The sequence below is a fragment of the Peromyscus californicus genome, unplaced genomic scaffold (genome assembly GCF_007827085.1).
Source record: "Peromyscus californicus insignis strain IS unplaced genomic scaffold, ASM782708v3 Scaffold_1__1_contigs__length_55948999, whole genome shotgun sequence".
In the NCBI taxonomy this organism is placed as follows: domain Eukaryota; kingdom Metazoa; phylum Chordata; class Mammalia; order Rodentia; family Cricetidae; genus Peromyscus; species Peromyscus californicus.
This window is the reverse complement of record NW_026294492.1, coordinates 1792342-1817528: the sequence shown is the minus strand read 5'-3', so window position 1 is coordinate 1817528 and position 25187 is coordinate 1792342. Positions and strand designations below refer to the sequence as shown.

The following is a 25187-nucleotide window of genomic DNA, read 5'->3' as shown; positions in this document are numbered from 1 at the left end:
TTTATGTTTCTGTACTGCTTGGATGAGCCAGGGGACATTAGTCAAGCCCTGTGTGACAGATGCTATAAGGGAGAGATTGTGAGCCTCCACAGGAGTGGCATCCCTCATGCACAGAAGTAGGGTGGAGGCTTGGCTGCTGGGAGCAGCATCTCTGTCTCCATGGAGTTGAGCTCTGTGGACAGTCGGACATACGCCTGGGGCTGAACACGTCTGCTTCTAGGCTGTGCCAGCCTCACACTGTGGAGAGCAGCTGCCCAACTCCTGTTCTTAGATGTGGGTAGAATGTGAATCTGCCGAGCTCTCACAGATTAAAAAAAGAAACCCAGGCTGCTTTTATGTCTGTTGGAGGCAGGCTGCATTCTGGGAGCTTGGTGCTTGGTACTCACAATCCAAGAAGTGTCCCAGACTGACTGCTGGCTTGGTGTTCATCATTTCAAGGCAAGGGGAGCTTTGGAGACTTGGGGAACACAGAACTGAGTCCAATAAAGCAAAGGGACTGGGCAAGGAAAACAGAATTGAGTCTTGTGTCTCCCTGAGCCACAGCTGTGGAAAGCCCACTCCTGCTCTAAAGATGTATGTGGAGATGGGAACTATGGGGACAGTGCTGTCCGTGTGTCTAGGAAGTGAAAAAAGCAGGAACGGGCAGACTAAGGCATGGTGCTTGTTGGGAAGAACGGTGTCCTGGAGAGATTGGCATTTCTGCCTCTTTGTGAGCATCTGGCAGGAACAGAATACTCAGTCAGGTAGAGGTGGAGGAGGGGGGGAGTTTATTCTTACCAGGTGCTGTGAAATCAGCTGAAGTTGGTAATTCCCAGTCTTCCCTTCTGTTTCCAGCTACTGTCATCTCTGTGGAAGGAGTGGGTTGAGGTGGACTGTGGACATAATAGCAGTGGACGTTTGGAGTGTATATCCTCTTCTTGGGCATCAGTCCGTCTCATCCTGCAAATCTGCACGCAGAAAATACAGGTGTGTGACTGCAAGGTCAGTCAAGGACAGACAACCTTCTGGTTTAGTGAGGGCACACCTATAAGCCGTTTGTTGAGGTACCTGACATGTGCCACACCCTGGGGAGAGGCTGCTGCTGCTGTCCTCTGCTGAGCTTGGGTTTGGTCAGTCGGGTCCATTGTGTGGGGTCTGTTGTTTGGGGCTGTAGTCAAAAATGACCACAAACTTAACATTACATATAGGAATAATTTACTCTGTTAGCTCTGGAAGCCAGACTAGAACTCCCCAAGTCTTGTATTGTCTGGGGGCTGCCAGTAGACCTGACGTGTAGTTGTATCCTTCCAGCTTGTGTTGTTCTGGTCACACAACCTCTTCCTGTCTGTGCCACTCTCCCTCTGCCTGACTCTTGTGAGAATGCTGTGCCTCAGTCAGGGCCTATCTGCTGGTCTAGAGTACCCATCCCCACCACATCTGCAGAGGCCCTTTCCCCTGGTTTCCAGGGACCTAGACCTGCAATCTTTGGGAGCCACGACATAAAGGAAGGTTTGGGATAGGGTAGGGATGGACCTTCAAAACAGAGAACCGAGCTTAGGGTGAGACCACAATCTGTGAATTGTGTCTATTCCAGGGAACTGGGCTGGAGAATGGTCTCGGCCATCTGGCCAGAAGCCTGTTTAGTACTCGTGGGGGCCTCAGTTTGTTCCTCCATGACATGGGCATCCTGCTCATACTCCAAGGGTCATCATCTGGTTTGTTGAGGCCATGCACATAAGTAGTTTGGTTACAGTACCCGACAGAGGCTACCCTGGGAAAAGGTTGTTTCTGCTTCTATCCTTGGCTGAGCTGGGCTTGTCTTTGCCCCGTTCCTTGCTCCCGTATCTCACATGGGTCTGAAACTCAGCCTCAGATCTTTGGAGTAAGACTTGCATTGAGAATAAGAGGGGGTGGGATGCCGGGCCGTCGCTCAGTGAGTAAAAGCTCATTCTATGTATACACAAGTACCTGGGTTTCAATCCCCAGCACCTCCATGAAAAGCTGTGTATGATTATGCATGGGAAGGAGGGGGGGCAGAGCCAGGAATATTCTTGGCATTTGTGGACCAGCCACCTTGCCAAAATGGTGAGCCTCCCATTCAGTGAGAGACCCTGTCTCAAAGGAATAAAGTGGAGAGTGATAGAGGGGGGCATCTGACATCCTTTTCAGGCCTCTGTGTATGTACCACACACACACACACACACACACACACACACACACACACACACACACACACACTCTAAAAATAATGAAAACATCAATTGAGATGTGAATTGTAACTGTCTTAAGTTGGCCCAAGTCTCACGGCTGAGTGAGGAGGGAGCTGGGACCTGGGTGCCAGGCATGTACAGAGCGGCTGTAAGTAGGCCTGGCCAGGGGCTCCGCGCTAATGAGCTAGCCTCCAGCCTGCTGAGCACTCCTCTGTGGGGACTGGAACCTCAACAAGCTGCTGTAACACGCCTGCTTTCAGCTCTCATCTTCCCATGGCAACTAGTGAAGGGGCCAGGACAGCAATCTGCAGAGGCGTGGGCGGGTGTCTACAAGAGAAACCTGAAGAACAGCAGCCCGGCTTCCAGCTCAGTGCTCCTCAGCCTGTCACCATCACCCTGGAGCTCCTGAAACACCACACATCCTGTTACCAGATCTGTTCTGAGAGAGGCACAGTCTGCGCCCAAAGCTACAGAGCCACTAATTGGAAGATATGGCAGGGACTGACATCAGGAGCTGCTGATGAGGTGGACTGTTTGTAGGGAGCTGTGTTGGCTTGGGTGGGGAGAGTTTGCATCTCTGGGTAGGATTCACCAAAGGGACCCTGTTGAAACCACAACCAATGCAAAGCCAGTCATCATGAAAAGACGGAGGAAGGATTACCAGGGGATGTCAAGATCATGACAAGGCAACCCACAGAAACGACTAACCTGGACTCATAGGAGCTCACAGACTCTGGACCGATAGCTAGGGAACCTGCATGAGACTGACCTAGGCCCTCTACACATGTGTGGCTTGGTCTATTAGTGGGACTCCTGGCAGTGGGATCAGGGCCTGTCCCTGATGCTTGGGCTGGCTTTTGGGAACCTGTTCCTCATACTTGATCGCCTCGCCCAGCCTTAATACAAAGGAGAAGTTTAGTCCTACCTCAACTCGGTATGCCATGCTTTGTTGATACCCATGGGAGGATTGCCCCTTTCTGAACAGAAACAGAGAAGGAGTGGGTGGATAAGGTGTGGCAGGGGGAGATGGGAAGGGGGCAGGAAGAGAGAAGGGAGGGGAAACTGTGGTAGGGATGTAAAATAAATGAAGAAATTAATTAATAAAAAGAATCCCCAAATATTTAGAGAGTCCTCTTCACAGACCCTGGGAGAAGGACTCAACAAAACCATGTAAAAATGGGGACATCATGGTGGTACCCTCCCTGTGTTGATGGTGGCCAATAGCAAGGCTAGTTTAGGCATTTCCTAATTAGCCTTTGAGTACAAGATAAGCCAGAAAGTTGACAATCATGGTCAGAACAGGCTCAGGACTGGTCTCTGAGTGTTGAGAGAAAGGAAGGGCTCTGGGTGTACTCTATTGGAAGAGTCCAAGGCCCTCATCCTCAGGTCACAAGGGGAAAGAGATAGGTCTACTCTGCCTCCCCCAGCCCACTCATCCTGCTGGTTTTCTGAAAAGGCTTCTCCACTTTCCCTGAAACGTCGTCAAACCCTAGTGGCCGGATAGCTGACACCTTCACGGGTGGGGTGGATACTTTGCGTGTTGATTTTTCCTTTTTAGAGACAGGGTTTCTTGCATAGCCTGGGATGCCTTTGGGCTTGTAAGTTTCCTGCATCTGCCTCCTGAGAGACTAGAGGTGTGCGCCCCTGGCTTTCTTTCCAGAGTTGTGTTACACAGCAACACCCACCTGCCTCACAGCATATGAGTGAGATGCCGCAGGCCTGACTCAATGGGTTGGGAGCCAAATGGATTAGAGACTTGACCCATCTAGCAGGCCTTGGAGTCCAGGCGAGGCTGAGTACATGGGATCTGCAGGGAGGGAGGTTCCACTGCAAGAGTCAGCCCAGAAGACAAACATGTGCCGGACCCACTCTGCCCTAGGCAGGGCCAAGTGTGCTTCTCCCTGTTTAAAGAGGTGCCCAGGGAGGGTGATGGCTCAGGAGGATGCCCGCTGTCCAAGTTCAGTCCCTCAGAACCCATGGGAGGAAACAGCTGGATGTGGGAGTGCGTACTTTTCACTCCAGCTGTGCGTGTATTTGGTTTGGGAGGGAACCGAGAAGGATCTGTGAGGCTTGCTGGCCGGCTGGTCTCGCTGAATCAGCTGGTTTCAGGTTCAGTGAGAGGCCCTGGTTCAAACAAATAAATAAATGCAGAGAAGGAGCTATCGGGGATGATTCACATCATTAACCCCTGTAGCACGAATTCTAATTGGTCTTAATAGTAAAAACCTGGAGTCAGATATCAGGGTAAAGGCTGAAAGATCAGAGAAGTAAAGGAACAAGCCACAGCCACTTCTCACCTCTCCAACTCCCTAGTCCAAAAAAGGGGCCGAGCTCCTGTCTCTACTTCCTGAGTGCTGGGATTAAAGGTGTGTGCCACCGCTGCCTGGCCTCTATGGTTAACTAGTGTCTGGTTCTGCACTCTGATCTCCAGGCAGCTTTATTTGTCACAGCACAAACAAAATGTTGCCACAAACCCCTGCTTCCACACATCCACACACACATGGAAACAAAATAAATAAATCAGCCTCTACATTTTCAGACTGTCCCCAAATGAAGGGATGAACGAGTCTGAGTCTGTAATAATCTGAAACCTGGGCAGGATTTCTGTAAAACTCCGTCTGCTGTTTAATCAGTGCTTATTTCAAGACTTTCACACTAATTGCTCATTAATCTTGGTTTTGGGGCTTGTACAGGTGTCTGCATGAGGGAGTCATCACAGCTGAGGGACACAGCAGCCAGATATGGCCTTAGGGCCCCTCACCTGGCCCCCACGGAGCTGCTGGACAAGGCTCACAGGTCCCAAATTCTGGGTTTTGCCTGCTGCGTGGCAGAGGCTCTGATGAGCTGGGCTGAACGGTTGTGATCTGTGAGGTTAGAACATGGGCTACACATGTTGGTGGAGTGAAGACCCAGCTCCCATCACTCTGCAGACTCTGGATCACTGATCCGACTGGTGCCCTGGTCACTTCAGGGCCACGAGTGGAGGTGACTTGGGGGCCACAGGACCGGCTTCTGATCACAGTTGTACATGTCAGGGGAGGCTGTAGTTTCCACTTCCGGCACTAACGTGTGTGTGTGTGTGTGTGTGTGTGTGTGTGTGTGTGTGTGTGTGTGTGTCTGTATAAATGTGCTCATGAGTATGGACTACAAGTACAGTCATGTACATGTATGTGTTTTTGGGTTTGCTGGTGGTATGTATGTTTGTAATTGTGCGTGCATCTGTTTGTGCATGCACATGCATGTGTGCCCATGTGTGTGTTTTCAAGTGTGCATGCATGCATGGAGGCATGTGTGTGCCTGTGTTTGTGCATGTGCACGTATGTGTGTGCAATGGTGTGTGTGCATGTGTTTGCATATGTGAATACGTAGGCATAGATTAGAATTATGCATAAGTCTCTGCATGAGCTTGTGCACAGGTACGTGTGCATGTGTATGTATTTGCTCACGTGTGTGCACTGGCACCTGTATGTTTCTATGTGCATAGGTGTGTGCACATATGTACATATAAATGCATGTTTCATGTGAATCTGAACATGTGTGCACTAACCTTTGGAAGGTGGGAGCAGGTCGGAGCTGGACTCCCGCAGACTTGGCACCGTGTCTTTCCTGGCTTGTGGCGTCGCGCTCTCTGGCCTGCTGCTCCTGGGAACTCCCTGACATGTCTCCTCCACTGGTATTACTCTCTTCCCCCCTGTCTTTTGCGTTACAGATTTCTTCTTTCTGCTCTTTAAAAACTTCCCTTGTGGTTTCATTAGGGTTTTGAGAGATCAGGGGGATAAAAACACGTGCCTTTTCTTGTCAGGCTGGGATCCTCATAAACTTGTTTTATGAGATGGAGACAGAGGTTCTGAGGCAGAAAGTGAGTACCTTGAAGTTTCGAGGCCAGAGAAGGACGGCATCGCCAGCCTGTGGTCCTGGACTAGGCCCTGACCCCCCCCCCCCCCCTCTTGGGGGTCGACTGTTTTCTGGAGTCATTGGCTCTGTGCAGCCTCGGACACTCGTTTCTTCAGACAAAGTCTTACACTTGGAGCTTGTGTAGAGAGTTGGAGTGCCCTGGCCAGAGAGGAGCCAGCAGCGCACAGAACACGCACTCAGGATCTTTTCATGTATTTATATAAGTTCCGCCCATTTATCAGCTCATGAAGATGAAAACCGAGTTGGGCCTACCTTCAGAAATATCAAAGTCTTATCATTCCAATTCCTCATGGACAGTACAGAGTGGGAGCAAAGAGAATCAGCGAGAATGAATATTAGTCCCAAAGAGTTGGCATTAGAAACTTGACTTCAGTGTGCTGACCGCCCTGGTTCCAGAAACACAGTGGGAAACCCCTGCTGTGTCCCCACAGCCCCATGGCTCCTCCCCAGCCCCTCCCCTTAGAGCATGGAGGTGTCTCCTGCTCTCTCCCCAGCCCTCTGCTCCCATGGACCGCTCGTCCTTAGTTCATGGGACAAGTCTGAGGCCTCTCACTCAGTGTTCTCCTAGCTGGGCTATGACTCCTCACAGAAGTAACCAGAATATTTGCTACTCATGGTTACCAAGATGGTCCAAGTGTAGCCGGAAGCCAAGGCCAGCCTGGTGGGTGTGGCTGTCTCTGCGGCTGACCTGTCCAAAGACCTTTACCTCTCCTCTCCCAGACTTGGGTTTCTAGCTGCACTAGAACTTCCTATCAAAGGAACTTTGCTGACAGCCGGTGAGAAGGCAGATCAGCCACTCTGCTAATGTGTAGGGCAAGCCAAGCCCTGTATGGTGGGTAATCACTTTTCTACCTTATAGAAAAGCACTAATCCATTTAGGACCCCAGGCTTTGCTTATTTGGCTCAGATGTGAGTCGAAGTGGCCCTCACTTCATATTTGGATATAGCGGACAAGAACATCCTACCAAGGTTAATCTCCTTATCCTAGATGAAATAGCCAGACTTCTTAGGTATCACATTTAACAGACTCTTAAAAAAATCAAAGGTAACAACCATGTGTGTGACAACCTGGGACAAGTGATGCCTGTTGTCCTAGGAGAGATTCAGCGTCCACATCTCCCAGCGGGCCCTGGGGGTACAGTTTGAGAACCGCGGACATGGGCTAAGTGGTTCTTTGTAGCAATGCAGACTATTGTGATTTTCTTCAGTGCCTTGTGGGCACTCTTTAGTCCTGTAACATTTCTTTGTTTTAAAATATGGTTTCCAAGTGTCATCCTGGCTGGCCTGGAACTCTGTATCTTATGCTGATCCAGAACCCATGATCCTCCTCGGTCTCTAGAGTGCTGGGATTATAGGCCTGCATCACCATACCTGCCTTTCCAGAGTCAATGAGTATTAGAAGCAGATATAGTAGCACATTTATGCAGAGCGTATGTGTGCATGTTCATGTGTGTGCTGGCACATTTGTGAGTTATGTATGTACTTGCATGTGGACACATGTGTGGAGGCCAGAGAACAACCTAGGGTTTTATTGTTTAGAATTGATGCACTGGTTTTTCTTACAAGGTCTCTCTCTCTTTGGCCTGGAACTTTTTCAGTAGGCAAGGCTGGTTTGGGCCAGCGAGCCCCAGGGCCCCTCCTGACCACATCTCCATGTGCTGGGATAACCAACGTGTACCATCACACCCAGCTCTTTGTTATGTGGGTTCTGGAGATTGACTTCAGGTCCTGGCACTTGCCTGGTGTCTTAGTGGCTTTTCTGTGGCTGTGATGAAACACCATGACCAAAGCAACTTACAAAAGAAAGGATTTGCCAGAACTCATGGTTTCAGATGGTTAGAGTCCATCATGGTGGGTCGAAGGCACTATGACAGCAGGCCTTACTGAGAGCTGACATCCTGATCCACAAGCAGGAGGCAGAGAGGATGCTGGGAATGGTGTGGGTTTCAGAAACCTCAAAGCCTGACCGCAGTGAGATGCCTCTTCCAACAAAGGCCACACCTCCTAAACAGTTCCACCAACTTGGGACCAAGTATTCAAATGAGCCTATAAGGGCCATTCAACCCAGCACAACAAGTTAAGGAGAAAAGGGCTGATTTTGGTTTCCAGTTCCAGGAAGGTTACAATCCATCACGGTGGGGGTGGCATGTCAGCAGCAGCAGCAGCAGCAGCAGCAGCAGCAGCAGCAGCAGCAGCAGGAGGCTGACATTGCAGTCAGGAAGCAGGCTGATCACATCTCATCTGCACACAGGAAGCAGAGGAAGGATACAGGAAGTGAATCTGGTCAATAAAACCTCCAACCCCGGCTCCAGTGACAGACTTCCTCCCGCAAGGCTCCACCTCCTAAAGGTTCCATGAGCTCCCCAAACAGCATCACTGGAACCAAGTGTTCAAACGCATTAGCCTGTGGGGGTGGGGTTTCGTGCTCACACCACGACACAAGGCAGTCACTTCACTGACGGAGCTGTCTCCCCAGCCTTTCCATTTATATTAGTACAATATTGTACTGGCTGGTTTGATGTGTCAACTTGACACATGCTAGAGTCATCAGAGAGGAAGGAGCCTCAGTTGAGAAAATGTCTCCATAAGATCAGGCTGCAGGCCAGCCTGTAGAGCATTTTCTTAATTAGTGATCAATGAGGGAGGGCCCAGTCCATTGTGGGAGGTTTCATCCCTGGGCTGGTGGTCCTGGGTTCTGCAAAAAAGCAGACTGAGCAAGTCATGATGAACAAGCCAGTAAGCAGCACCCCTCCATGGCTTCTGCATCAGCTCCTGCTTCCAGGTTTCTTGCCCTGTTTGAGTGCCTGTCCTGACTTCCTTCAGTGATGGACTAAGATGTGGAAGTGTAAGCCCAATAAACCCTTTCCTCCCAAATTTGCTTTTTGGTCATGGTGTTTGGTCGCAGTAATAGAAACCCTAACTAAGACAAATAATATGAGCATAGTAACAGAGGTAAGAATTCTAATGGAGTTTGGAGAAGGGCTCAACTCCACTGGCAGAGAGTAGAAAGCAGAGCTGGGAGGGCTTCTCAGAAGAGGTGAAACAGGAACTGATGTTTAAAAAGTAGGTAATCTGCCTCCATTGTAGACACTGGTTCAGCTTGCAGGTTCCCCGGAGCTCATAGGCTCCTTCCCCACCCGAGAAATATCAGCATTTCTCAACAAAATGCCCCGGAGAAGTGATGAAGTAAGGGCTGGTGTTTCCGCCTCTGCAGCTCCTACAGCAGGATGATTACAAGTTGGCCGGAGTATGGGTTCAACTCTGCCCCATTCGCCTGTATTCTGCTCTCACCAGAATAGCCTTGTCAACATCGAATTTTGAGGAAAGGAAGAGAATTATGCTAATCAAATTCCCCGAGAGCACTCAAGCAAAGGGTTGTTTATTGAAAATATTGACATGATGGAGGAACCTGCCGGAGCGATCACTTCTGCGGCTTTCTGGGAATGTCACCGTGGGAACGGGAAGCCTCGTCCTGGCTGATGATAGCCTGGTTTGGCAGATGGAAGGTGTGGGCAGGGGTGCAAAAGGCAGGCTACAGGACCTTAGTCAGCAAATGGGGAAAGCACCTTCAAGGGCCCCTCCGAGTGCTGGTGGAGCTGGCAGGGTCACCTTACCCAGGGCGGGGTGGCAAGGCCTAAGCTGAATGTGACGGGAGCCGCTCAGATATCCCTCTACTGTGGGCTTGAGGCGGGTGGATCCTGAAGAGACCCCTTCAGTCTCAGACCGTCTCCGGGCTCCTTCCAGCTTTACAGAAAGTGTTTGTGAACTTGCTCTGGAGTGGGAGTGGGTAGATCCTTCACCCTGATGATGAACGCTGGGTCATTAGCTCTGTGATGGCTATTCTTGGTTGTCTGCTTGACCACACCCGAAATTAACTATAACCAAAGAGGCTGTGCTTGCCCGCAAGGGGTTTTTCTTAAATTACTTTAAGTAGGATGATCCACTTGTAATTCAAATCTTGTAGGTAGGAAGAGCACCTTTAATCCGGGCCATACTTTCTGCCGGCAGCCTGTGTAGAGGAAGAAGGGGGAATTTGCTTCTTGCCTGCTTGACCTTGTTCTCGCTGGCAAGTCCATTCCTTCCCTGGCCTTAGAGTTCACATCTTCTGGATTCCAGAACATACCGAAGACCAGCAGAGGCATCCAGCCTCCTGGACTGGACAACTACCAGATTCTTGGACTTTGCGTGGGTAGACAGCCATTGCTGGACTAGCTGGACCACAACCTGTGAGCTACTCTAGTAAATCCCATGTGAATGTGAGTGTGTGTGCATCTCTCTGTGTGTGTGTGTGTGTGTGTGTGTGTGTGTGTGTGTGTGTGTGTGTGTGTGTGTGTGGTGTGTTTCGTTCAATCAGTTCTGTTCCTCTAGGGAACCCAGGCTAGTACAAGCTCTAATTACATGGTTGTTGAATGTCCCTGGTAGTTAATATGGAGAGTCACAGAGCGCTTGAGGCAGGTGGCCTGCAACTTGCTTCACCTCTGAGGAGAAGGAAAGTGTTTAGGATTGAGCTTTGTCTCTGGTCCTCCTGCTGCCCATGAACTTGATGTCATTGGCAGTTGGGAGCATGGCCTGGTCTGGATTTGAACCTGGATTCTGACCCAGGCAGGTTATACTCATCGCACAGAGACTTGACTTCCTTGGCTGTGGAGAGAACAGATGGGAACAGAAGGGCATGGGATCATGGAGCTTGCTGGCCTGGTGCACACGGAGTTCAGCGCTGAATACCTACATGGTGGTTCTCAGTCTATAGCTAAGCATGTTGCTAAGCATGTGGCTAAGCATGTTGCTCAGGCTCCGACTCTTTCCTGGCTGGAAAAAGCCTTGAGAAAAGATGACTTGAGTCGACTTGAACATGGACAGAGTCCCCGGTGGCAGTGAGCACAGACAGGCCAGAGCTGGGGAGTGGACTGTACAGCGACACTCCTGGACAGATGGTCTCCAAGCTGTTCTGTCTCCCCATCTGTCTTTCCCTGCAGGCATGTTGCTGTGGGTACAGCTGGAGAAAGAGGATCCCTGGGCCCAGATTTCCACAGCATCAGGTTCACCACCCATCAGAGAATCTGAGGTGAGAATCTCTACCTCTCCCGGGTCCAGGCATTGAGCCGTGGGCTGTAAGTTCCTGTCACTGGACAGAGAACACAGCTCTCAGAATTGCTGAGAACCGTGTCCACAGCCATGTGTGTGACTACAGCCTTGGCCTACGTGATGTATTCTGTGTCCACTGCATATGCACGTGGTACACACGGGTAATCCTAGACCTGGAGAGGTGGAGGTGGGGACCATGCTCACTAACCAGACAAGTTAACCTACTCAGCAAGGTTGGGTGGCACCTGAAGAAAGACATTTGAGGTTTTCCCTTTGCCCCCAACATAGATATGTAACTCCCCACATATACATGTACCCCACAACATGTACATGTGTTTGCTTGTCACACACACATACACATGCACCCCCCACATGTACATGTGCATCCACACACTTGGACACACATGTACATGTGTACCCACACACACCTATATGTGCACCCATATACACAAACACAATGTACATGTGTACTCACATACATGTACACACAGATATGCACATTTATGTATGCATTCACCTCATACATGCGCACACATGTACACATGCACATACATTCCACACACAAAGAGCTCAAATCAGAACAAAAGTATCTGGATTTCACACAAATTTGCGGGAACCTGCCTTCGGAACTCAGGCAGGAGAGGTGACACTTATGTCCCCTGGGTTGGGGGTTCCTGGGTGGGGTGAAATCTGATCCCTGGCAGCTGTTGTCTGGAGCCTCAGGGCAGGTGGAGCCCGCCTCTTTTGGGGGAACTCTCCTCCCACAGGGTTTCCCTGGGGATTCCTGAGGAGCAGCTCCCCTGAACTAACAGGTCCCTCAGGAAACAAGCATGCTGGTAGCTGTTCCCACCCCACGCTGCCATGGTTCCTCCAGCCTTCACAGGATGCCACCCACTTACTCTAGCTAGTTTTTTATTCTGTGCCTCTGGGGTCAACCCTCCTCCAGCCCCTGGATTCTGCCAACCTGACGGGCAGCTGTGAGCCAAGCCTGGCCAAGGCCCATCATCTCTGTTGCATGGGTGCTCTGCATGTGTACTGAAGCCTCAGGGACACGCAGGAGCCTGGCAGAGAATATTTGGTGACAGAGTGGAGTCAGGGGCATCTCGCCTAGATCTCACAGACTTCTGTGGACTAATTTATAGATGTTTGTTTTGTTTATTTTTTTTTTTTGAGCTTTTCACTGACACAGGACTTGTATTGTGACATTTTGGTGTGTGAGACTCTGTCCCTGGAGACATCTTTAAGCTACGGTGTCACATGACCCCCTCTCTTCTTTTTGCAAGGGCTCTCTGGGGAGACTCGAACCCCTCAAGAAAACAGGAGTAGGCAGGCCCATTTGGTGTCTTTGCTGAATGTGCCTGGGTGTGTCTAACTCTCAGGCACTTCTCCTGGCCTCCCATCAAGCCACTGTGACTCTGGTAGCAGGTGGCATGCTGCGTCCAGGCATGGGCTAGCCATTCTATAAGCTGCAGGTTATGCTGCAACCCAAAGTTGACAACTTTTCTCAGGCATCTGCGGCCTGGCAGGAACTGTTTGTCACTTTTCTATTTGCCAACTCAACCTTGCTCCCACAGTAGAGCTTGTAATTTTACCCTTAGGGAGATGGGATTCAGAGTGATTAATAAGCTATCAGACTTGCAGGATAGCACATGCTGTGACATGCGTGGATGGATAGTCATAGTCTGAAGTTACACTGCCCAGCACATCTAGCCAATGTGGCACCGAGTCCCAGTTCCTCGAAGAGAAACCAGAGATGTGCTGGTACCTCAAGTTCCTTCACCCTTGGCCCCTAACCCAGCCTGTCAGCAAAACCCTTTTGCTCTGCTGCCCAAAGCTGTTATGATCCAGCTACTCCCTGTACCGTGATCTCTATGTCTGGACTTAATCCAGTCAGAACCAGCCTGCCTGGCTGCTGCTGTCCCCATATTCACTTTTCTGCCTCCAGGAACACAGGTGATATCCCGTCTCTTCTCAGCATCAGAGCCTTCCTCACTGCTGGCCTTAGGCCAGTGTCAGCTCTTCAGCACTGTGTCCTCCTCCCCACCACATCCATCTGGCTCCTCCTCACCTGGTCCTCATCTCCCAATGCTCAGACTCTTCCGTGTCCTTGAAGTACCCTTGCTTCCTCACCCCCCCCCCCTTTGCCTCTTTTCTTTCTTAGGACTTTCCCTGTGTGGCTGAGTCATTCTCTTCATGTCTCAGAGTCTGTATCACTTTGGGAGGAGATGACCTGAGAGGTGATAGTCCCCAGAGCCAGTGTCAACCTAGAAGTGATGTCTGATGTCTTCCCAGAGCCTTTGACATCCTCAGAGGTGATGTCATCCTACAGCCAATGTCACCCCTAGAGCCAGTGTCATGTCTAGAGATGATGTGACCACCCAACCCCCATAGGTGATGTCTGGGAACTCCAGTTCACAAAGGAACAGAAAATTAGACTGAGCTATATGAAAATGTGCTGATAGATTTAAAAAGATCAAATCTTGACAACCTGTTGTCATTGGTCTTCAGATGGGCTGTCCCTCACTCTTGTTTCTTGACCTTTCTTCCCTCATTTTGATTATTTGGAGAGTTCTCAGCTGTGTGATGAGTGGAACGTCACTTCAGTTTACAGAGTGAGGGGCCTGTGTGTGATTACTATAACATATAGCTGTCCTCCATTAAGCCAGGTTCTGAGGGAGAGAATGAATGCCAGACAGACAGGGGAAGTGTTATGTCCTATGGTGGAAAAAGAGTTGGACATTCTGGACACAGAGGAGGGGTCCAGGCCTTGGTGTGAAGCTAGCTTTGGGATTTGGATCTGAGATTTCTCCCATGGGTCTGGGTTTTGCTCATTTCCTACACTTGGGGTAAGCATTCCTCTCCTCCAGGCCTCTTTGCTCCCTGCTGCCCAGAGGCAATTACTGACAACCATCCTTGCTGTGGAGTGTGATTTGGGAAATAAAATGTTGAGTTGCTCAGCTCCCAGACTCAGACTTCATCCCACCTGGTCTCCTCCTCATGTGGGAGGCTGTGCCCCTGCCCAGTCAGGCCTGCACTGAACTGGTGGGAACTGGTCATTCAGTCCCATTGGCCCATGATGGTGACTTACAGATGACCCTGCAATGCTTGGTTCCTTTCATGGGGTGAACAGAGCTGGAAGGTTCTCCAGTGGAAAGGCCTCTGAGATGGTTAACATTGGATGTTAACTTGACTGGTATCACATAGGGGAGAAGTCCCCAGGCACACCTACTCGGAACTGTTTGCAGTGGGTTAACCTTCAGACTCTGCTGCAAGAGAGGAGTTTGATTACAACTGATGAAGTAGGAACACTTGGAATGTAGTTAACACCATTTCTAGGTTTGGGGTCTTGGGCTGCATATGACAGACGAAGCTAAGCACCAGCATTCACCTCTCTTTGCCTAGGCTGTGTATGCAATGTGACATTTTTCACCCCGAGGTCTCCTTGCCATGACTTTCCCACCAATAAGGACTGCTCCCTTGATTGTAAGCCAACACAAACCCTTCCTTAAGTTGCTTACATCATGGTCTTTTATCACAGACACAGGAAAAGTAACAGTGGCCAACCATGCCTGAGGAGGACTGAGAGGCCTGATGTGAACCATGACTGCAACATTGTATTCATATTGTCAACATGGCTACCTGACTGCAACATTGTATTCATATTGTCAACATGGCTCCCTGACTGCAACATTGTATTTATATTGTCAACATGGCTACCTGACCGCAACATTGTATTCATATTGTCAACATGGCTATTAGGCTCCATGCGGCAGCTTAGAGGGCATCAGGGAAATCTCAACCTTAAGCTTTTGGGGAAAGAGAAACAGTGAAAGGAGGTTACATTTTAGAATGTGTTGATGGTGTGTATGGGGACAAATGGATGAGCAGAAACAGGGAAATTCTTCTGATAGTTATCCCAGGTGTCAGATAAAAACACCCTGACACAATACACATATGTATGTGTGTGTGTGTGTATGTATGAATGTATGTGTGTATGCACTCACACATTTACTTGTGATATATCTCTATTGCCAATTTTTATAAGCGTAAAGGACTGCATAATATTCCAACTCCCCCTTGCAGATGCTGAAACTGTCTGAGGCAATCCTGTGATCAAATGCCATACTTCAAAAATCGCACATCATTCTTTGAAGCTCAGGCTCATGGTCTCCCAACACAATTAATTGGAATAACAGCACAAAAGATGACTGAAAGTGAAAAAAAAATCCCAGTGGTAAGTGTTAATGTGATAATTAAGCTTACTAATTAGGAATGCCTAAGGACCGGAGCTTCAGTTACTCCTTCCAAAGACCGAAAGATGGGAGGGTTTCAAGGGCTGGTGTTCCTGTTACTCAGGTCACCCATGGGGACAAGTGTCTGACACCTTGAGAGGCCTTGTCTCACTCTAGTGTTCTTGTTACTCAGGTCTTGGGTGCAGATGCTCCTGACACACTAAGAGGTACTATCTCACTGTTGGTCTTGGCTCAGCCACAGTTGTGTCAAATTGGCACAACCTGGAATCACCCGGAAAGCAGGTCTCCGTGAGAGGCTGTCTCTATAAGATCGGCTCATGGACATGTGTGTGGGGATTGTCTGCACTGCCTTCATGGGTGTAGGAAGACCCAACCTGAAAGTGGAGGGCACCCACTGTTCACTGATGTGGGGGTCCTGGCTGTATAACCATGTAGGAAGCCAGCTGAGCAGTAGGCATACATGCATGCATTTCTCTGTGTTCTGCGTGTAGATGCAGTGTGACCAACCAGCTTCACGCTTCTGCCTCCATGCCTCCCCTGTGTGTGGCCATGTCTTCCCCAATACAGTGGACTCTATCCATCTGGAGCTCTAAGCCAAATTCAACCCCTCTCCCTTAATCAGGGTATTCTACCACAGCAACAGGAAATAGACCAACAGTCTCCTTAGCGGTCCTTGGCCTGGGCAGCGATCTCTCTGTACTAACTCAGGGCTGGGTATTAGCATCCTAAGTCACCTGCAGATAGAAGTGGAAAGTGTGACAGCATCTGCTATATTTAGGAGAGCCTGTAGCCAATGCCTTGGGGATCTGGTGTTCCATGGCAGTGTGAAAACCTATTACACATGCAGTCCTTGGGTGTAAGCCCACGAGCTGAGTGGTTCACCTAAGATTTTATTTGCACACACAGGCAGGGGTCTTACTTTGCTGACCCTGGATCTACACATATGACTAATACTGAGAACTTAAGATGGAATCTAAATAGTGTCCATATGTAAACTTACCCAATCCTTTCACAGTCCTTTGAGAAAATGTGTTCATGGACCCTGACTGACAATCTGTGGTTATCACTTGGTTAGTGGCAAAGTTGGTGCCAGGTAATACCTCTGTTATCCGAGCCACCCCATAACCCTCCCTCCCCTTCAAGACTGTCCATCCTCTGAGTGACTCTGCTCTCTCTCTCTCTCTCTCTCTCTCTCTCTCTCTCTCTCTCTCTCTCTCTTCTCTCTCTCTCTCTCTCTCTCTCCCTCCCTCTCTCTCTCCCTCCCTCCCTCATCCCACTTCTCTTTCATATGTACCTACCTCTAGAGGATGCTCTGACCATTATAAAACCCTGGGTCCTCTTTCTTTCCACAGATATTAGAAGGTCTTTTGGGGGGTATAAAGCAAAATGCTCACTGACCTTGTTTCTAGTACACCTGTCCACATTTGGCAAGGGGACAGTATCAGTCTTTACTATGTGCCAGGCTCTATGCTGGCTAACCTCTCCCATTAAATCACCAGTGTGCACTAGTCTCTTGGGGCTTTCTGAACCTCAGGTTTTAGCAGGGACCAGGGGCAGGGTGCAGGTCAGGTGACACTTTCACAGTTACATTCTTAGTGAGCAACAGAGGTAGAGGGAGATTCAGCCCTCGGAAGATGCCTCTGGGTTGTGTGTTTTCCAGACTGCCCTCTGCAGAGTGGGCCAGAGAGGAGACTGGTGGAGCTGTGCTGTGGTCAGTGAGGATTGTTGGCATTTTTCTGTCAGAGAACTTTTCTTGTTTCAGTCCATTTACTTTGGTGTCATTAAGATTATGACTATTGTTTTTATTGGTGCCATCCAGAGCCAATCCCTTCTGTTGGTGACATCCCTGTTATATGGGGGTAGCCTTGCAGGGTGTACTGCTGCTGGGGACAAGCCACACTTCCCTGTGGACCTCAGTAGTTGCTCTAAGAAAAATAACAAGTTGATAGAATGCCTTTGAAGTTTTATTTTCAGAGCTCATTTAGAATTAGAATTAATGTACTGAGCAAGTCTTAACACACATGTGCACACCACACTGGCATGGTAGCTTTTCCAAGTGCCAAACAGTAAGATGATTAAAAAAAAAAGAACTCTTAACATAATGGTTATTTTGATAAGACAGGAATAGAGTTGATTCTGTGAATATTTAGGCTAATCAGTGCAAAAACATAGCTGTCCCTGTGTCCTGGCTCCTCCAAAAATGGGTAGAGAATGGCAGTCTCTCTTCCTATATCCCATATTAAATTCTGGATCCAGAATTCGAACCTATGTGTCTGGACAGAGACTTCTGTTGTTAACTTTTTACTTGGTCAGATTTGGTCTCTGTTAAGTGTCATCATTGTAAATAAAGGTAGTTCCAGATGCCTGGACTGAGTTAGGAAGTTAAATTGGGTCACTGTGTAGAATTCAGGGTGGCCTCGCTCTGTACATTGTGCAAATAAGGTCTCAGCAGGGTGAGCGTGGCCCAGTGTGTGGTTCTCTGGAGGCTGGACATTCCCTGAGAAGGGTGGGTGGCTTCTTCTTGCCCAGAGTCTAGGTAATGTTCACATTTTGTATCTGTCCATACCATCCTCTCCCACCATGATTGTGGTTTACCACACAGTGTGGCTCCAAACTTCTGGAGCTATGTGGCCTGGGAACAGATATTGCCTAAGAATCAGAGTTGATGGTTTCCAAGGAGAGAGATGACCTGGGCCTTCCCATAGGAAATCACGAGGAAGCCGAGAACAAGGCAATACAGTCTTCTGTGGGTCTCTAAGTCCCGACTGTCTCTTTGCCCCCGTCCCTCTGGATGACACCCACTAGGACTGCAGGCATTGGCAATGGGGATAGCTGGAACAGTTAGGAGCTTCATCACTGTTGTGCTGTTGAGCCAAATCTGTTCCTAGATGTTCGCACCTCCCTGTTCTCTCACTTGGCGGCAGGTATTCACAGCTCTCCAGGCACCCTCTCTAGAGCAGCATGGAGTGCCAGCTCTCTCCATCAGCTCTGTGGTAAGGTGGGCCAGAAAGGAGGAGAAACAGCAGATGTCCAAGGCAAGCATCATATGACATACCCAGGTGCTCCCCTCCCTGGTCTCTCACCAGTATTGCCCCGTGCTTGCTTCCGTGAGTCCAAATGCACCAGGCTTTAAATGTCTGTGGGCACAGAACTAACTGTCACGTCCTTTTGAGTCTCATTCCTCAGGGACATTGCAAGCCAACACACTTAATTGTGCCTACCACACTGCCTAGATTCTCCATGCCAGCGTGTGTCTATGTTAATGGATCCACTAAGTTCTCAAGGTGAGGAGACTGAAGATAGTCTCAGTTGTGGGATGAGAGATGGAGACAAGGTTGTAGGAGAGCCTGCTGATGCTCTATGAGCCTCATGGTTGCAGCAGATATCTCTTCCACTATCCAGGGAAGCAGTTTTGAGGCCCCAGCAGGGCACTGTGACCTTCTTGCCTGGGGTGCTCTTTTCTGATCCTTCCCAGGTTGAGTTTTATTTAGTGCAGCAGTTTTCAACCTGTGGGTCATGACCCCTTTGGGGATGAAGGACCCTTTCACAGGGGCATGCATATCAGGTATTCTGCATATCCAATATTGACATGACAATTCATAACAGTAGCAAAATTACAGTTTTGAAGTAGCAACAAAAAATTTTATGGTTGGGGGGTCACCACAACATGAGGAACTGTATGGAAGGGTCACATAGGAAGGTTGAGAACCACTGATCTAAAGTCTCTTGTGTCCCTGAACCAGAATTTGACTGGCTCTGCAACAAAGGTGAGGAGGGAAGGCTTATGTACTTATATATCATTTCTGCCCCAGGGTTGAACTATAATCAGGGACAGATTGGGGCACAAAGAAAGAGGCTGAGAGGCCAGACATGCGAGGCAATGGCCAGGAAGACCATGGACACCAAGACAGATGGAGCATGGAAGCTCTTTCTCATTCTTCTACAAACTCATGTTGTGGTCACTGAACTGTTGCTACTTGGGCAATCATGGGGAGTTTCTTAGGGGTTATTCCAGAGAAATAGAATGGGTAGGATATGTGCCTAGACATGTAGTTTATCCTTGGTTTGGGAGGTTCAACTTGACGGGCTTTTGGATTTGAGATGGTGTGGAAGTATACCTGCACAGCTGCTTGGCTCTTCCTTTTCTTCTCTTCACACAACCTGAACTGCCAACCTCTTCTTACACCATCAGTTTGTGATTTTCCTCAGGTGTAGGCTGAGGTAAGTGTTTTGATTAGGGTGGGAGAGGCTAAGATACAAGGTCAGAGGGTCAGGTGTATGCCACGCATTTTCAGTTTATGGCATTTTCAATCTGACAAAGCTTGATTGGGTTGAAAAGCTTTGTATCTGGAAAGTGACTTATTCTAGGAACTGGTTTGTGCAGTTATGCAGATGGGTAAGTCCACAGTGCTCCTAGTGGCCTGGCAGAAGAGCCAAGACTGCAGGCTGGGTCAGGTCATCTGCTGTGAATCCCTCTTGTTCCAAGGACCTGGGACTCTGTTCTATGCAGGCCTTCAACTGTGCCATGATTTGCGTATGAAATTTGTACTGCTCTTTACTCTCTAGTGTGAGGTATAGAAGTGGGAAATCCCCTCCATTGTGGTGTCTACATGGCAGCCTCAGGAACGACTAGGACTAGGTCATCAGGTTGAAGCCCAAGAGTGAGTCCTGGTGGTTTCATAGGAAAAGGGAAAGACACGAGAAGGTGTGTATAAGCTCTCCATTCCTCACCATCCTCATCACCTTGAGATTTTTGCCAGCAAGAAGCCATCGCCGGATGTAACCCTTGACCTTTCACCTCCATAACCATGAGTCAAACTTCTTTTCTTTAGGGAGCTACCTGGTCTGTGGTATTGTGTCACTAAGAGCAGGAAGGGACTATCTGGAGGAGGCCACCACCTTGGGGAGGGTCACCTCCTTTGCTCACTGTTCACTGAGTTAATGTTAAACTTGTCTACATCAGTAACTCTTCTGGTTGCTGGGATATCTGACAGGGAGTGACGTGGCCTGGAGGGGATACAGTTCACCGTACAGAGGGAGACACGGTGACACCTGGCTTGCTCTTGGCAGAGGCATAGACAAGGGGGTTCTCACCTCTTCACACCGTGGAGGAACAGGAATCAGAGAGTGGTCAGGGCATATGACCAAGCTCTAGACTCTCATTTAACCCCCCTGCCCCCTCCCCATGACTCACATCCTCACTCTGGCTGGTAGCGCTCTTTCCCAAGGTTGTGGATCTTTCAGGAGGTAGGGTTTGGCTGGAGAAAGTGAGTCCACAAGACTGTGCAGCCTCATGACCCTGGAGTTCTATGCCAGTGGATGACCAAGATGTATCCTATAAGGAACCTGCCAGTGGAGGACCACATCAGACATGAACCACACATTGGCTGTTGATGAACACGCAGGATCAGAGGATGGTGTCACTCTGAGATGGGGAGTTGTGTGCAACGCTACATCAGCCGGCAGAGTAATTCTGCTGATATTTTTGGTCAAACGTTGTTCTGAATGTTTCTGTGAGGTGGATGTTTTAGGTGTTGTGTGTTTTTAATTGTTTTGGTGTACATGCATGTGGTATGTCTATATGTCCATGTGTGTGTGTGTGTGTGTGTGTGTGTGTGTGTGTGTGTATGTATGTATGTAGAGACTGCATGTTGACCTCAGGTACCCTTCTCTGTCACTCCATCTTACATCGCTCAGTTGAACTGGCCGATTTGGCTAGTCTCAGCTAGTTGGCTCACCGTGGGACTCCCCTGTCTCTGGGGTCCAAACAGCGACATTCTAGGTGAGCCAGCCCTCCTGACATTTGCATGGGTTTTTGGGAATCTGAACTTCCAGTCCTCACATTTATACAGCAGGCAGTTTACTCCCCGTGGGATCCCCCAGCCCTTCCTGTGGTTTGAATGTGAAATGTCCCCAGAGGCTCATGTGTTTCAAGACGCTGCAGCCTGGAGATAACCTGAGGGAGGCTGCGGGGAGGTGTGCCACAGAGTTGGAGAGGACTCAGAGGTAGTGAAAGGTGTAAGGAACAAGCCAAGGAGGCATGGAGGCAACGTATGTGGGACTCCTCCAGGTCCAGGGCTTCAGTCTCCAAAAGAAACCTATTTCTACCCTCCCACCATCTCCTGAGGCAGCAGCTGATCTGTGTAGGAACCCTTGGCCTGAGTTCCCCCTATAGAGACGGGGCTGTGTTCCTTTCTTCTCAGTGCTCACTGTCTGCAGGTTCCTGTTCTTTTTCTGTGCATGTGGGTGGATGCACAGTGTCCTTCCCATCATTGGCTGCATTTCCTTTCAGAACCATCACTCACACACGTAGTAATTTAGACCCTTCTCTCCGAAGGATGGCAGTGCCCCACCATGATGCCAACCGGTGCTTCCTCCCGCAGAGGAAGAGGTTCTTAGGTCCTGCATTTGAGTGGCCTTCCCAAGGACTCGAGGACTGCAGGAGACTTTCAGGTGACTACAATCCTGACCCTTTGATCCCCTCTGAGCTATGAGCCATGTGGAGGCTCAGAATGAATTGTAGCCCACTCCTGACTGTAACTGGCCCCTCTGAGGAGGGCTCCTGAGAGAGTGCCTCCACTGAACCTGTATTTGTCATTGTCAGAATGAGAGGGGATGTTGCCTCCTTCAAGTGAGCTTGGCTTGGAGTCTGGGGCCTTGTAGGGTCCTTCACCCAGTGGTTCTCTAGTGAGATGCACGTTACTAAGTAATGAGTTATACATGATTAATTATAACTAATTTGGCCTCTTTCTTCCCCAGGTACTCACTCTAAATATTTACCAAGAATTCTGATCTAATGCTCATTATCCAAATGAATAGTATTTTTTCTTTAAAAAAGTGAGATTGTTTTCATCCAGAATCAGCTATTATTTGGAGTCCAATCAGCGTGCAATACATCCTCACATTTCCGATGCTCGGGATGACAGGCAAACTGCTGGTCAGCAGTAGAGAAGGGCACTTGGTTTTTGTGAAGTTTATCTGAGCCCCTGAGCATGCTGGCCTCTTATGCCACACCCACCACAGCCCAGTGTGCGCCCTCAGTGGAGACTTCTGACCTGTCCAGGGATATGAACTAGAGTGCATAGAGGTGCACTCCTGCTTGGGACAGAGCTCCCCTCAGTGCTGGGAGGCTTTCCAGGGCTGATTTCTGAGACAGAGTGCTAAGTCTGACCTTATTTGCTCAGGGCACCCTAATAAGCTCAGGTGTGGAGTCAAATCCTCCTCTGTGGAAGCAGGCTCTAGGGAGTCATTATGTTTGAAGTCAGGTGCAGGAACTCCTTCCCCTCTCTCAGGGATGTTCCCAACATGCATTTGTAGCACTGTTTAGCTTGATTTTGTTCTGGGGGTGCATGAGGCAGCTTCCCTGAAGACCAGAGAAGACAGACATCCACTTGTATTCTTTTTATTCTAGCGCTGACACAGACACACTGCTGTGGCTTTGCTACTCCAGGAGGTGGTGGTGTGGGGGGATGGAGAAAAGGCCAGTGTCCTTTAGAAATTTGCTGGATTGTTCTCTCTCAATCCTGGGACTGGGCTATTCCCTCCCAGGTCTCTATAGCTGGATATGGAAGAGCATCTCTATTCTACCACTTGATTGCTAGGGGACCTCCACTACCTCACAATCCCCCACAATCCCACTGGTGGGTGATGTTTCTCTGTGGAGCCAGTTCTTTTTATTCATCATATCTATCATCTATCTATCTATCTATCTATCTATCTATCTATCTATCTATCTATCTATCTATCTATATGTCTGTCTGTCTGTCTATCTATCTATCTATCTATCATCTATTTGTCTATCTGTCTATCTATCTATCATCCATCTATCTATCAATCTATTTATTTTCATGGGTACCTGTGTGTGTGTGTGTGTGTGTGTGTGTGTGTGTGTGTGTGTGTGTCTGCATGAGCATATGTGCACCACATGCATACAGTGACCAGAAGGGACTTCAGATCCTTGGGGACTGGAGTTACAGATGGTTGTTAGCCATTGTGTAGGTGTTGGGAACCAAACATGGGTCCTCTGGAAGAGCAGTAAGCACTGTTAACTTCTGTGGACTCTTTCCAGCCCCCAAACCTGTTCTTTTTTGTGACCACCTGCAGAGGTCAGCAGATTTCTGGCTTAAAGTCCAAGAAAGTGGACAACTAATAATCAGTCCCTGGGATTCTGAAACTGTTTTTTTTTTTTTCATTACTGAAAATGTGGAGACCTCCTGTCCAACATCTTTCTGCTGATGGGCTCCAAAACCACACAAGCCCTGGTTGTCCAGTACTTCATAGCCAGGGTGGTCCCTGTACAGAACATACTAAATTCTAGAGACATACTTGGTTTTCAGGACCTGGAAATGCCACTGTCATCTGGTGGACAGGAGCCTGAAGCCCAGTTAGAAGAGCCACAGTACCAAGACAGCCTCACAATCAAGACCTGTCTGGGGAAAAGCACCAATAAGGAGCCAGGTTGACTCTGGCCAAAGGGGCATGGAGAACCTTGTCCATAGCACACTGTGACTTTAAGGAGTGATCACGAAGGTGAGACGTGATGGACAAATGTCCCCATAAGGACTGGAAACCACTCTGTCCTGGAGCAATTGTTCTGCTCAGACCTCACAACCTTAATGCTCACTCTGAAGCCAACCATGGAGAAGCCCCCAGAAGACAGGAGACATACATGGGCCTGGAGGCATCAGCATGACTCTGGACAGATGCATGCTCCAGATAAAACTGGAACGAGCTGCTTTAAACATGTTGCTATTAGAAATAAACAGTTCAACGTCACATATTCTGTGTGCTCAGCACTGGTGCGTGGACCATGGTTATGTAGGAGGCTCCACTGCCAACAGACACTATCACACTCTGCACATTGATTCCCCCAGGAGCTGGTTTTGCTCTGAACTGAATGTCATGCTCCTGCCCCAGCCCCTCTCCTGCGGAACCCCTGCAGGCCGTGTTTTTCTCCTTTTTCTGCTTCCACTGTGACCCCCAAGTCTGAGGCTGCACTGTCTCTGTATGTGGGTTTGCTCCCTAGGGATCACTCACTCACCATGGGGTTCTGGACACTGCAGGATAGCAAGAGATCTTCCCGGCAGGGACCTGGGGGGATACACAAGAGAAAGTTTGATTCCCTGGTAGCCAGTCCCATGCACTGAGGCCCAGAGGCCTTAGACTGGGTGGGTAGAATGCAGGGCTGTGAGTGGAGGGGTCTGTTGAGGTAGATTCAGAGCAACCACCACCCAGCAGTGAGTCAGGGTGAAGTGGCTGCTAAGTGTATGTGTATCTGTTTACAGTTTCCCTTTGTGAACCAAGTCTGGCAGACGACAGGTATGGTTGGTTTGATAGGCAGGAGTTGGCATGGCTCTCAAAGGAACGCAGCCTTGTTCCTGCTTCGAGGCACTTCTCTTATACCCTATTTATTAAAACGTAAGAATTTAGTATTTATTTCAGCTGTCATATGGTCTGTTCCCAGCAGGTGTTCTTGGTTACACTTTCAGGAAGTCAGATGTCACCACATGGGTCAGTGAGTCACAAGCTCAATGGCCCCAGAGTCGGGGCTTTGTGTCCACCCTGTTGGTTCTTGGTCTCTCACAGGAGACCAGACACCAGAGACTTACCAACAAGGACAGAGTGATCACTTGGGTCTCTGGCAGTTCTGATGTCTGAATGTCCTTTTCATGAAGGGAGAGACTTCATCAGATTCAAGCCAGAGGACATCTAGATATGTTTGCTCAAGTCACATATTTTGGTGGAA

The 25187-nt window shown here is 49.1% G+C and overlaps 2 long non-coding RNA genes across 5 annotated transcripts in view; both read left to right on the top strand.

The window, feature by feature from the left end:
- LOC128115253 (uncharacterized) overlaps positions 1 to 25187 on the top strand; it is a 310255-nt gene that overhangs the window by 177031 nt on the left and 108037 nt on the right. For 3 of the 4 annotated variants that reach the window (XR_008220050.1, XR_008220051.1, XR_008220049.1), the window contains 3 exons: positions 835 to 966; positions 11081 to 11169; positions 15273 to 15423. This is a non-coding gene — a long non-coding RNA (uncharacterized LOC128115253). The remainder of the gene's footprint in view (positions 1 to 834; positions 967 to 11080; positions 11170 to 15272; positions 15424 to 25187) is intronic. The other variant, XR_008220052.1, reaches the window with a different exon arrangement.
- On the top strand, positions 16666 to 24877 carry LOC128115255 (uncharacterized). Its single transcript, XR_008220053.1, has 2 exons — positions 16666 to 21895; positions 23779 to 24877. It is a non-coding gene; the product is annotated as an uncharacterized LOC128115255 (long non-coding RNA).